Below are 12,283 nucleotides of genomic sequence, written 5' to 3'. Positions count from 1 at the left end.
TCCTCAGCTCCAGGAAATTATTTTTACACCCCCCCCCACACACACAACTTAGATTTGGTTTCCTCACCAAGCTTAACCGTCAGTCCCTTTCTTTCATCAATACGGATATAGCGGCATAAATTCAAAAATGAAATATTTTTTTATTTTTGATAAAAAGGAAATAAGATTTTTTGAAGATGAGGGAATAAGGAGGGGGGGGGGGGGTTTAAACTGCAACCTGTCTACGACTATCTCAGTACAAAGCACCAACCAGCACATAACCCAAAAGGCCGTTTTCTGTCGCTAATTAAATATGTACCAAAATTATATCCAATTTAAACGATAACACTATTGGGTTTCTTAAGAGCTCACTTTATTCGGACAGGTAGTGTGGATGCTTTTTTTTTTTTTTTTTTTTGTTTTTAGAATAACTATGTTTAATAATTTTTGCTAGAATATTTACTATTGTAATGAAAGTGATTTAAAACGTGAATTCAAGTAATTACTTCTTTTTTTAATTACTTTATTGCACCTAATTGTTATCAAGATTTATTGCGAAAAAATCTTTTTTTTTTTTTGGAATACCGGTATCCCGGTTTCATAAATTAAAAATACCGGTATTAAGATTTTGACCAGTATTGTGAGCCCTGGGCACAACGTAGCAGGAGTGCTGTGGCTAGAGGGAGAATCGAAGGGGATAATTCTCCAACGCATCACATCCTAAAAAAAAAAATGTGGAACTTGTGAAATGTTTGCGGATCATCTGGAGCACGAACAGGATCTAGCCAAGGAGGATGTCTTTGCGTGTAATAAGTGTAGAGTGTCAAGAAATTAGGCGCCAACTCTGCGTTCTGATGGGCATTTATAACAGTTTGAAGAAACAGGTAGACGACCTCGAAGGTATTAAAGTGGAGGACCCATCAAGTACTCAGCTGTTCAACTCAACACCAAAGCTCATCTTGTGCATCAGGAAACACATCGACAATCTTCAAGGCAGAATGCGCTGGTCCCACAGGAGTTAGTGCCACTAACTCTATTGTCAGGGAGACATTTAATATATTGTGCAAAAATGGATAGGTGGCATAGGACCAGGGTATGTGTGCCAGGGTACAAAGGTGACGACATTGTAGAGCCGATATCATCTATTAAGGGCACAAAAAGTGATACTGTCGTACACGTTGGCACTAATGACATAAACGTTGGCATTAAGAGCAGAAGATCTGCAGATTTACTTAAGTGCAGGTTAATGTTGAAAAAAAAAAAGTCGCGATTTAGGATTAAATTTGAATGTGTCTGCAATTATGCCCAGACACAATAGGAGGGAGTATATCAATCAATCAAGTCGGCCCTGAAATTTCTGCAAGGCTCATGGGGTAAAAAATTTTTAAGAGTGGTCTGTTCTTGTTAACAGGAGTGTTTCTACAGGGATGGGATACACTTAAATAGAAAGGGTGCAAGAATATTTACTGATGCTATCGAATCAGTGTTAGGTGAGTCAGAAAACTGCTAGCTTGTGGAAGGATTCACAGAATATAAGATTAACAGTAGTCGCAGGCTGAGGTGAAAGTGATTCTATTAAAAATAGCAGTAGCCTGGAAAGCAAGGTGCTGGGAATTTCAAGGATTGGTGGTAGTCATCAAGGAACAAGTAAATACATGAGTTCTGTTAGAGTAACTAAGAGTAAGGACAGGTGCATGTATACTTGCATGTACACCAATGCTAGGAGTACAGTAAATAAATTTGATGAATTTCAAGTGCTGGTCAAGACATCAAAGGCGGATAATTGTTGAGATATCAGAAACATGGTGTCACACAGATATAAGCGGTGCAGAATTGGAATATGGGAAGTACAATGTGTGTACAGGAAGGGTAGACAGGATAGGAAGGGAGGAGGAGTTATGAGTTCGTTAGTTAAGAAACTCAAAATCGAAGGAAGTGCATCCAGTTGACATAGATGGGTGGTGTGACATAAGCGCTGGGAAAAACAAAAATGAGGGTAGGAGTGTGTTGTAGGCCAAGTGATTCTGATGAGTACAACGAACAAATGTACGGAGTGGGCCAGTAAATCAGAATATCTTATATTGGGAGATTTTCACTTCCCAGATATTAACTGGAATATGCGAGTTGGTCACTCGCACACTAAATCTTTTTGCAGTCGGTCACTGCAAAAAGATTTAGTCATCCACTAAATCTTTTTGCAGATTTGGTGGATGACTTTTCTACAGCCGCATGTTCGAGAGGAAATAAGGAGGAGTAATACTCTTGATCTGATTATCAGCAGTTATTATTATTCGTGCATTAAGAATTGGCAGATTAAGGAACCACTGGGTGGCGGTGATCACAGTGTACTACTGTGGGATTTACTTGAAGACGTAGCTACAGTCAGGGAAAAGGGAACCATCGGGGGTTTCTGCTTTCGTAAAGGTGACTACAGTGGTCTCAGACTGTTTTTAAATTCTATACAGTGGAACCAACTGATGTTAAAAACAGCAAATTCTAAATGGCAACCATTCAAGGAATTAATCTTGGAAGCTACTAGGCTTTTCATACCAAATAAGAAATATTGTTCGGATGAAATAAAGAGACTCGTGACAGAGAAGAAATTTATGGGAAGCACATATATTATCAAGCGCCTAGTATATATAAGGTAGTCTGTAATTCATAAAGGAGGTTAGGCAAGCGAAGACAGGTTACAAGAAATCTTTGGCAAAGGATGCAAAGACTACTTTTATTAACTCTAGAAGGAAGGGTATGAATCACGTTGGTTTCTCGATATCGATGGTTCGACTGTTGATGCTCAGATAGCTGACAAACTGAATGAGTACTTTGCATCTACATTCACATGAGAAATTCTGTAGTGAAGTGGACAGAAGCTTTTTAAACTCTAACAGGGAGCTTAAAGGTTTTGTAATAACAGAGAAAAGTGGAGGCGAAATTGTTGAAGTTAAACATAAAAAAGGCACCTGGTGTGGATAAGATCTATCCAGTTATATTAAGGAGGCGGAAAAGGAAATAAGAAAACTCTTAGCCATAATTATTAAAGCATTCTTGGACTCTGGGGAGGTCCCCACGGACTGGAGATATGTTAATATATTCCCAGTTCACAAAGCATCAAAGGGTGACACGAGTAATTACAGACGTGTTAGTTTAACTTCTGTTCCGGGAAAAATAATGGAGTCACTGCTTAAGGAAGCATTGCAGGAACATCTAGACAAGACTAGTAATAATTCAAACTGACACATCATAGGTTTATTAAGGGGAAGTCTTGTCTAATCAATTTGATTGGATCTATGATGTGGTCACAAAGGAACTGGATGCAAATATTAATTTTGATATTTATACTTTGATTTCAGGAAAGCTTTTGATACTGTTGCACATGGAAGACAACTGTACAAATTGGAGCAATATGGCATTAAGGGCAAGTTGCTACCAGGATAAAAGGGTGGTTGAGTGTGAGAAGACAGAGTGGTAATCAATGGACGCCGCTCTTCGTGGACTAACGTTATTAGTGGAGTAACCAAGGTTCTGTGTTGGGCCCATTGTTTTGAATATTTATCAATGATATTGATGAAGGTATATCAGGCATATGGTCGAAGTTTTCAGATTATACAAAAGTTGGTAGAGTTGTAAATGACAGTATTCTACTGCTCGGGGATCTAGAAAAGTTGGGCAGATGGTATGAGACGTGGCAACTGAAGTTTAACATTGATAAATGCAAAGTACTGCATATGGGTAGAAGTGACCCATAGAAACATACCAACTGTGTGGTACTGCACTCAGGGTAGTAGAGAATGAAAAATACCTGGGGGCAATTGCGCAGTCAGATTTGAAGTTTTGTGAGGAGCACACACACATTCTGCCAGAGCAGGTCATGGGGTCTTGTCAACGATATACAGGAATTTTGCTAGTAGGCATAAAGAGGTAATTACCGCTTTTTATAGGGCAATAGTCAGGAAACGCCTTGGGTACAGGTCTGGAGGCCTCATTTTAGGAAGGAAACGAGTACAGAAAAGGGCAACAAGATTGGTGAGGGGAACGAAGGGGTCCTCTTACAAGAAAGGCTTAAGTTCTGCAAATTGCAGCTTCTGGAGACTAGTTAACTGCACGGTGATTTGACTGAGGTTTATAAGACCTTGAATCGGTTAAGCAGGCTCAGTCCTGATGGGATTCTGGTATTCTTCCTCTTGCTCAGAATTACGAATCTGAAGGGGCAAAAATTCAAATTGAGGAAAGACAGTTGTATAATAGATGTGCGGAAATTTGCCTTTAGCCAGCGGGTAGTTGATTGCTGGAAGCTTCCATCTGTCGTTGTGGAAATTGATAGCTTAAATAAATTCAAGGATGAAGTGGATAAACGATTAGAGCAAATGGGTGTGTGAAACCGGTTTTTTATTTTTTTTGGTTGATGCCGTATAAGCTTGCTTTTTTTTTTTTTTTTTTGCATAATTTCCTCTACTAATGCTAATCTTTATTCCAAACAAAATCCTGAGAAATCGCAAGAGCTGTATTTATTCTAAAATTTCGAACAAATTTCATTAAAAATGCGTAATATAAGGGAAGACATCACACCGGAGATCGTTACTGACGGAATCGGTATTGGCTGCAGTTGGTCAGTCATAAGACTTTAAAATATTATGTTAACGACTCCTAAGCATGAAATATCTGTAGTTTATCATGTGTAGAAGTGTGTTCCCAGCCAATCTGCATGTTTTGCAGGCTGATGAACCAGAAATCCCACCTTCCTCCTGAAATCCGCTAACTACTGCTCAATTCATAGACTGAATCGAACCCAGATCTCTCTCTCCAGAAGTGAAAAGCCATATAAGGCCACGGAGGACAAGATTGTAAACTACAAAAAGTATATTTAAAACAGAAAAGGCTAAAATAACTTATGGTTTAAAAGTATTAAAGACCGCTTTCATTCGGTGCTCTCATAAATTAATATTAGGCGGTAGAAGTAGAACACTTTCCCCTTCTACTAATTCAGTTACTACCGAATTTTCAGCCCGTACAACATACAAACCAGCCAGTGAGCATACGCAGTCTTATAGACAATGTACTTGTGCAATTAGCCTAAGACGCTGATGCATTGCAAAACAAACATGAACAGAGTAATGCTTTCTAGCTGTCTACCAATAACTTTTTATGTTGAAGTCTACTAACGCTGTCTTGCACTATACATTTGCAAGACTCTCTGCTCGTGATCATACAAAAAAAAAACAAAAAAAAACAATAACACAACTGGTGATCAGTGGTCGACAACCTAGAAATAATTTTAAAAAATAATATGTATATACATATAACTTTTATGTACAGTATTCGAAAACATAAACAAGTGAAATTTTTAGAAAAATCCACTATGATATGGAAGCTTTAGTCAGCCTTCCCCAAAAAAATTACTGTAGAACTGTTATTTATCGTGTTTTAAAAAAATAAATAATCCAAAACACAGAATGGAAACTTAACTACAATTTCTATTGAGTGATTTAACCACCCTTTCTAATCCCTCCCTAAATACATAACTGCATATTATATTGAAGAGAGGTTACGATATTCTCAAAAATCAAAATATGAGGGAACATGACAAGACAAAAAAAAAAAAAAAAAAAACCGCATATAAACAAAACGTTGACCCTTTGGTCCGTTACCTATATTTAAACTAACTAAATTATTGAGCAATTTAAATATTTCACAAGAAATAGTCGCTCACCATCAGTCTCACTTGTTTTAGAATAAAATAACCAGGACATAAATAAAAAATAATAACACCACATGTATACAAATAGTGTTTCAAAACATTTTTCAGTTTAAGCACTTTAAAAGCACTTTACTTATTGAACAGAATTTTTTTTTTTTTTTACACGAAAATCCCAAACAAGAAAGGTATTAGACCTTCAGCTTAGTACTGTGTATAGGTTTTAGTAGGTTGTCAGACGAGATTTGTTTGCAGAAGCTGTCGATTTTGATTTTAGGAAAATACGTGTAAATAAAAGATTGTTCGAAAGAACAGGAGGAGACAGGATAAATGAGGAAGAGGAACAGTTCAGTGAGTTTCGAGTTGGCCAGTTAATGGATGCTGGTTGAGTCGCGTGTGACGACTGGTTTCGAACAGAACAGTGGACTACAAGATGCCAGTTCAGAAAAACAGTATCTGTGTATCTATACTCGATGTTACACCTAAAATTACTTCATTTATAAACCGAATGATATTTTTCTTTAATATAAGATGGCCGAATCCGGTACAGTCTACCGAATATGGGACCAAAATCCAGCCAAAACGTCCAGTAACACTATATATAAATATGAAACAAAATAAAAATTAACAGTAACACCCGACCCACAGGATATTTACATTTGTTTTGTGTTAGAAGAAAATAGAATGATATGAACTTTTTGTTAAAAAATAATGCAAAATTTCGCTTTTGCCTCAGTATGAATGAATAAATAAATAAAAAACTGCTTCCATTTATTTAGCAGTATTATAACATCAAATAAAAAACATTCTTGACAAACAAGATGGGAAAATGACGGACCGACAAATAAAACTAAAAGATGTACAAGAATATGAATTTATAAACCATTTTAGACCAGAGAAATTTAATTAGATCGGTTGCCATAATACAAAAAATTGCAACTAAAGTTAATACTTCTGGAAAAAAAGGTTTTTGGGGAGCAGAAATTCTGGAGAGAGGCTAAAAGTATATATTTATATTTTCCGTTTATACTCCGGGACGACCACACGGTCAGAGGAGTTCACAATAAAGAGAGAATACAAGAAACAGCATCGTATTTAGCAGTCACGACTTGAACCCCAGTCACTCAAGGCACGTATACTTATGCAATCCTCGCGGCTGACAAACATTTAGGTGTTACGATTCAATATTCCCTGAAGTATAAAGAGGCGGCCAGGACGGAACATCTTATCCTGTCCATGATTTCGCTCTAACAAGCCGATGATTAAACCTAATTTGGAATACTGCATTCGGGTCTGGAAACCGCACAAGAAAAAAAAAAAACAAAAACAAAACAGAACTTCTACAGTGGGTTCAAAGAACGGCGACAAGATCAATGATAGGTACAAATCGATGCGCGTATGAAGAACGGCTTAAGAACACTGGGTTACCAAGTTTGACAACTAGATACCTAAGGGACGATCTGACTGAGATTTATAAGGCACTGAACGGTTGAGTAAATTACCTTTTCGGAATGGGAATAGTATGAATATCCTGTTTCATTTATTTTTAATATTATTTTCTCCCCTTTTAGGCCAATGTAGAAGTCCACTTCCTTGCATAATTTGGTCTTGCTGATACTAATAAAGGAAGTTCAAATGTTTAGAAAATTGAAAGGATACTTACAAAAATATACAATTTCTAAGTTTATCAATTAATAGTTTGGAAATAAATAAATAAATAAATAAATAAATAATCTGATCCAGGCTGAACAATATATTAATTTCCAAAATATTTAATATTCACCTATAGAATCTTCCAAATATGCACCGATAGAAAATACTGCAAAGCGTTTTAAAATGAGAAAAACCGATGCATTTTTATTCAACTAGTTGTGCTTTATTCTTGAGTCAATATAGTTAAAAATAATTTCTCCTAAATTAGCCTTAGAAGTAAATCGAATTCTTTAAAATGTCGATTTAAGTAATGTTTGTCGTAAGAACAATAATTTTAACCGCAGTTATATAATGAAGCAGCAACAGATATAGGTAAAGCGCGTGTTGTACAAATACGGCAACGTGCGTACTCAAGAACCGCACCCATGTAGCAACAGAGTAGCGAACGCGCTGTTAGACGGCTACGATGAGACTACGTGACATCAGCGACTCGGGAATTACCAAATATAACAGAAAGAAATGGCAGAAGTTTGACTTACCAAAGATTCTTCGGCAACCATTATGTAGGAACTCAATATAACACCAAAATACGGTTATACCTCACACATTTGCACAGACGACGCCACTTCTAGAAACAACAACGCCACTTAACAGTCCACGCACAGCCCCCAGCCAGTACCGGACACGTGGAGCATACCTTCCCAGCAGTCATACACGAACGGGCGGCAGCTAGCGTGGGTCTCATTAAAAAGTCACTGTAACCAGCCAGTCAGGAGTTATAGGCCAGAACAGGGAGGTTTTTGGTCGAGTTCAGATGGCGCCCCTCCCCACGTAGCAGAGGTTAGCATGCCGGGTATCTTGTTCCTCGTGACTCATCGGGCTCATCACACAATACAAAAGGCAAGGTCGGTAAACTAACAGTATAGCCCACACTTGACGTAAGATGTGAAAGGGACGGTAATGATATAGGGAGTAGTAAACGGAGTGGCACTAAGTTCATGTTTGAAGGTTAGTGTGCAGTCCAAAACACAGGAAATGTTACATCTGGTAGGAGGTCAACCTAGAGCAATGGCCCATGTCCGAAACAGCTGCTAAGTTTAATTGTAAGAGCTAAAAAGTAATATATGGACGGAAGTATGGTAAGTAGGTCGACAGAGAAGAGGTAGTGTGGCTTTATTCAATGTTTTCTCTTACCTACCCCCTGGCCGTGCGTCCCATTCATCATAAAGGTTTATTACTCCTTTTTATGACGTATGCGTGTATACATATATAAACGTTATATCTGTTTCCATTTACTCCCGAGTGATGGAAATAGCACATCGTGAACAGAAATACAGTATAAATATATATTGGGGTTACTACAAACCTGATGCTCCCAAGTAGTACCATAATTTAATAAGTAATAATGTATAAATAAGTTAAATATATATATGCGTGTGTGAGAGAGACAGAGATGTAATGTTTTCTACAAGATCACAAGAAACCAGCGATACCATAAGCATCTTGATCCTCAGAATGTTTGGAATGTCCCTAATACCAATTTCGGGAATCCCGGATGTGAGCCTATCATTAATAAAGAGGTCGAGGAATAACAGTGATGTACATTAAATAATTCATGTGATTACCAGAGGAAGAATAGGCTTCTAGCAGCCGAGTGTTAGCGCCGGAGTATAGTACTACAAATGTCTGAGTGGTCCGTAGTTCAACCTTACGTGACCGCTAAACACGGCAATGTTCTTATATTCCCTATCTTGTAAAATCCTCTGATCATGTGTGGCTGTCCCACAGTATAAACAGGAAATTTATTTATAAATATTTAAATTAAAAAAAAAATCGCGTCAGTGAGTGGCGTAATCTTAAAGATATTTTCAATCGGGGCTGTAGTTAGCCAATTCCGGGCGAAGGGAGTTGAGTTCTCCTCGAGGGTTATTCCAAATTCTTGATCCCGCACAAAATGTAAATCGAACTGCGAACTCACATTTCTACCGACATATTATACTGGCATAATATGATCTAAGATGCTGAGAGCCATAAATCAACAACAACGAATGTAAATTCGGCAATTTTACTCTTTTGAAACAATAATAATAAAAGAAATAATCTGTTTATATATTGTCGATCTACAATCAGTGACCACTGAATTATGACCATCCATCCGAAATGGACAATTCTGCATAACTCGCAGGCAGGTGGCGGTGATTGCTTAATATGGAGCATGTGTTGGTGGCAAGAATCACAACCCCCCTGGTGCGTACGGATCAGTGGGTGCGGAATCTGCCCCTTTTTAGGCAATTAAGTAAACACAGGCCCACCTCCTCGCGTTGAGGATGGTTACCCCTTTGCTGCTGCCCGGTTAGTGTGGTACATACAAACCACATGTGATTTACATTTGGCAAAACTACAACATTCTGTAAACAATACGATAATTACTGGGAAGTTGAACTCTGTTCCAGATGCCACCGCTACACTGAACAGTTACACATATGTTTTTCTATGAGTCAGTGTTTTATCGCTTTTCATGGATTTGTATGAAATGGTTTATAATCAGAAGTTTCCCAGCAGAAAGAGATTTTTATTTATACAAATTTGTGTGTGTATATATATATATATATATATACACACATATATATATATATATATATATATATATATATATATATATATACACACACATATATATATATATACACACACACACACACACACACACACAGGCTGTCTCAAAAATATTGGTACAAACGTTTAGGGGAGGTAGGTAACATCTAAAGGAATGTGAATCGCTTAGGAACCCATAACCGGAAACGTCACCGTAAGTCGGTAGACGGCGCTGTTCATCAGTTCGCGAGAGGGAAAATTTCAATGTTTTGTTCACGGATGAGGCTTATTTCACTCGGGAAGGCTTATTCAATCAGCACAATGCTCACGAGGCAGAGTGTGGACAACGTTGGGTCCCATTAGGGGCCCAGCGGCTAAATGACCAGAGGAACAACGGTACACGACACTTGTACAAAATCCATACACTTTTAAACCTCTGGAATTGACAGTGTTCTGTTTCACACCCACAATGTATAGCACGCGGAGATGGGGGAAACCCCTGGTGCCGTTTGACACTAAACACACTCTACAGCACAATGCTCATGTGTGGGCTCACGACAACCCACACAGTGTGCACTCCCATGCGGCATGCATCGATATACGAACTGTGAGCTGGCAGACATGCACCTAGTGTAGGGATTAGCAGAGGGCCCACACGGTGTGCGCCCCCCATGCGGCACAACATCGCTTCGCAATAAATGTGTGGGCAGGTATGGTCGGTGACTGCTTAGTCGGCCCATACCTGTTACCATCCCGCATGAACTCCGCTAAATATCGGATCTTTCTTGAACAAGTTCTACCAGGGTTACTTGACGATGTTCCAGCAAATGTGAGACGCAACATTTGGTTTCAACATGACAGGGCGCCTGCCCATTATGGAAGGTGCATTCGTGACCATTTGAACAGGCGTTTTGGGCGTCGATGGATTGGCCGTGGTGGACCCGTTGCCTGGCCCCCACGCTCACCTGATTTATCGAGTCTTGATTTATTTCTGTGGGGGGGGGGCCCTCAAATCTATCGTGTATGAATCGCCTGTGGAGACGGAAATGGATCTCGTGGCGAGACTCTTCTGCGCTGCTGCTACTGTCAAAGAAACTCCAGGTATGTTCGACCGTGTCCGCCAATCCATGCTGCGTCGGTGTCAGGCATGCATCGCGTCTCATGGTGGAACCTTCGAGCATCTGTTGTAACATCATGAAATGCATCCATCTCGTACTGCATTGTTAAATATTATGTCAAATAAATGTTTGCCACTAATTACTGTCTTGTGTCATTTCTGCTTCTTGTACCTCTGCTACTACTTTCTCGTGACGTTTCCGGTTATGGGTTCCTATGCGATTCACTTTCCTTTAGATGTTACCTACCTCCCTTAAACGTTTGTACCAATATTTTTGAGACACCCTATATATATATACACACACACAAAAAAGCACACACCTCCATGTGCATCCTACTATGATGCATTTTATCCCGGACAGAAACGGGATCTTCCAAGACAATAATGCCCTGTATTATCGGGTTCGTATCGTACACAAGTGGTTCGAGGAATCAAGATATTACCAATCGTAGATTGGCCTCCAAATTCGACTGGCCTCAGTCCAATTGAATCCAATCCACTTCACGTTCCAAAACATCCTGTAGGATGTTTTGGAACGTGAAGTGGCTCAAAGACAGCTTTCGGAAATCTGCATGCCTATCGGCCCAAGAAGACTTTGTTGACCCAACAAATGAGGAAGAAGCGACTTGCTTGGGCAAAAACGCATGTTTCATGGACAAAAGAGCAAATGGGACCCAGTCACCTTTTTTGACGAATCGAAATTCAACCTGCATGGACTATGGACATGTGTATATGTAAAGGACGGCACCTGGAACATTCGTTCAGCTCCGCCTTGTATCTCTGTTTAGAAGAGAATCAACTGTAAAGGGCCAGAAACGTGTTGGTGTAGGTTTGTATATATTATGTGTGTGTTCTGTTGTTCTGCTCTGGCCGCTTTGTATATATTATGTGTGTGTTCTGTTGTTCTGCTCTGGCCGCTTGGCTACCCAGAAGCATCAGTCACCTGGACAGATGATTCTGGATACTCGTCCACACCACGGGAAGGTGAGCCCGTCCTAGTATATCACGTACCGTCTCAAGAGACTCTGGCCCACCTGGTGTTGCCAACAGGTGGGTAAGGGTGCTCTGGGGACCCAGTCCACAGGGACAACAGCACAAGAAAAAAAAAATCCACCGGTGATGCTGGTTTTGAGAGGGAAAAAAAATAAAATAAAAAGGCGAGGAAAGGGAAAAATAAAAAAAAAATATGCCTGAAAAGGTCCATAAGTTGATGTTTGAATGGTGCTTGAGGTTATGTTGCTACC

The 12,283-nt window shown here is 39.2% G+C and overlaps 1 protein-coding gene across 1 annotated transcript in view; it reads right to left on the bottom strand.

The window, feature by feature from the left end:
• The window catches only part of LOC150081718 (uncharacterized), a 1,674,628-nt gene that overhangs the window by 1,364,637 nt on the left and 297,708 nt on the right, over positions 1 to 12,283 (bottom strand). The window lies entirely within an intron of this gene.

Source organism: Mastigoproctus giganteus, chromosome 8 (assembly GCF_048544385.1).
Source record: "Mastigoproctus giganteus isolate SK-2022 chromosome 8, ASM4854438v1, whole genome shotgun sequence".
Lineage (NCBI taxonomy): Eukaryota > Metazoa > Arthropoda > Arachnida > Uropygi > Thelyphonidae > Mastigoproctus > Mastigoproctus giganteus.
This window is presented reverse-complemented; position numbering and strand designations above follow the sequence as displayed.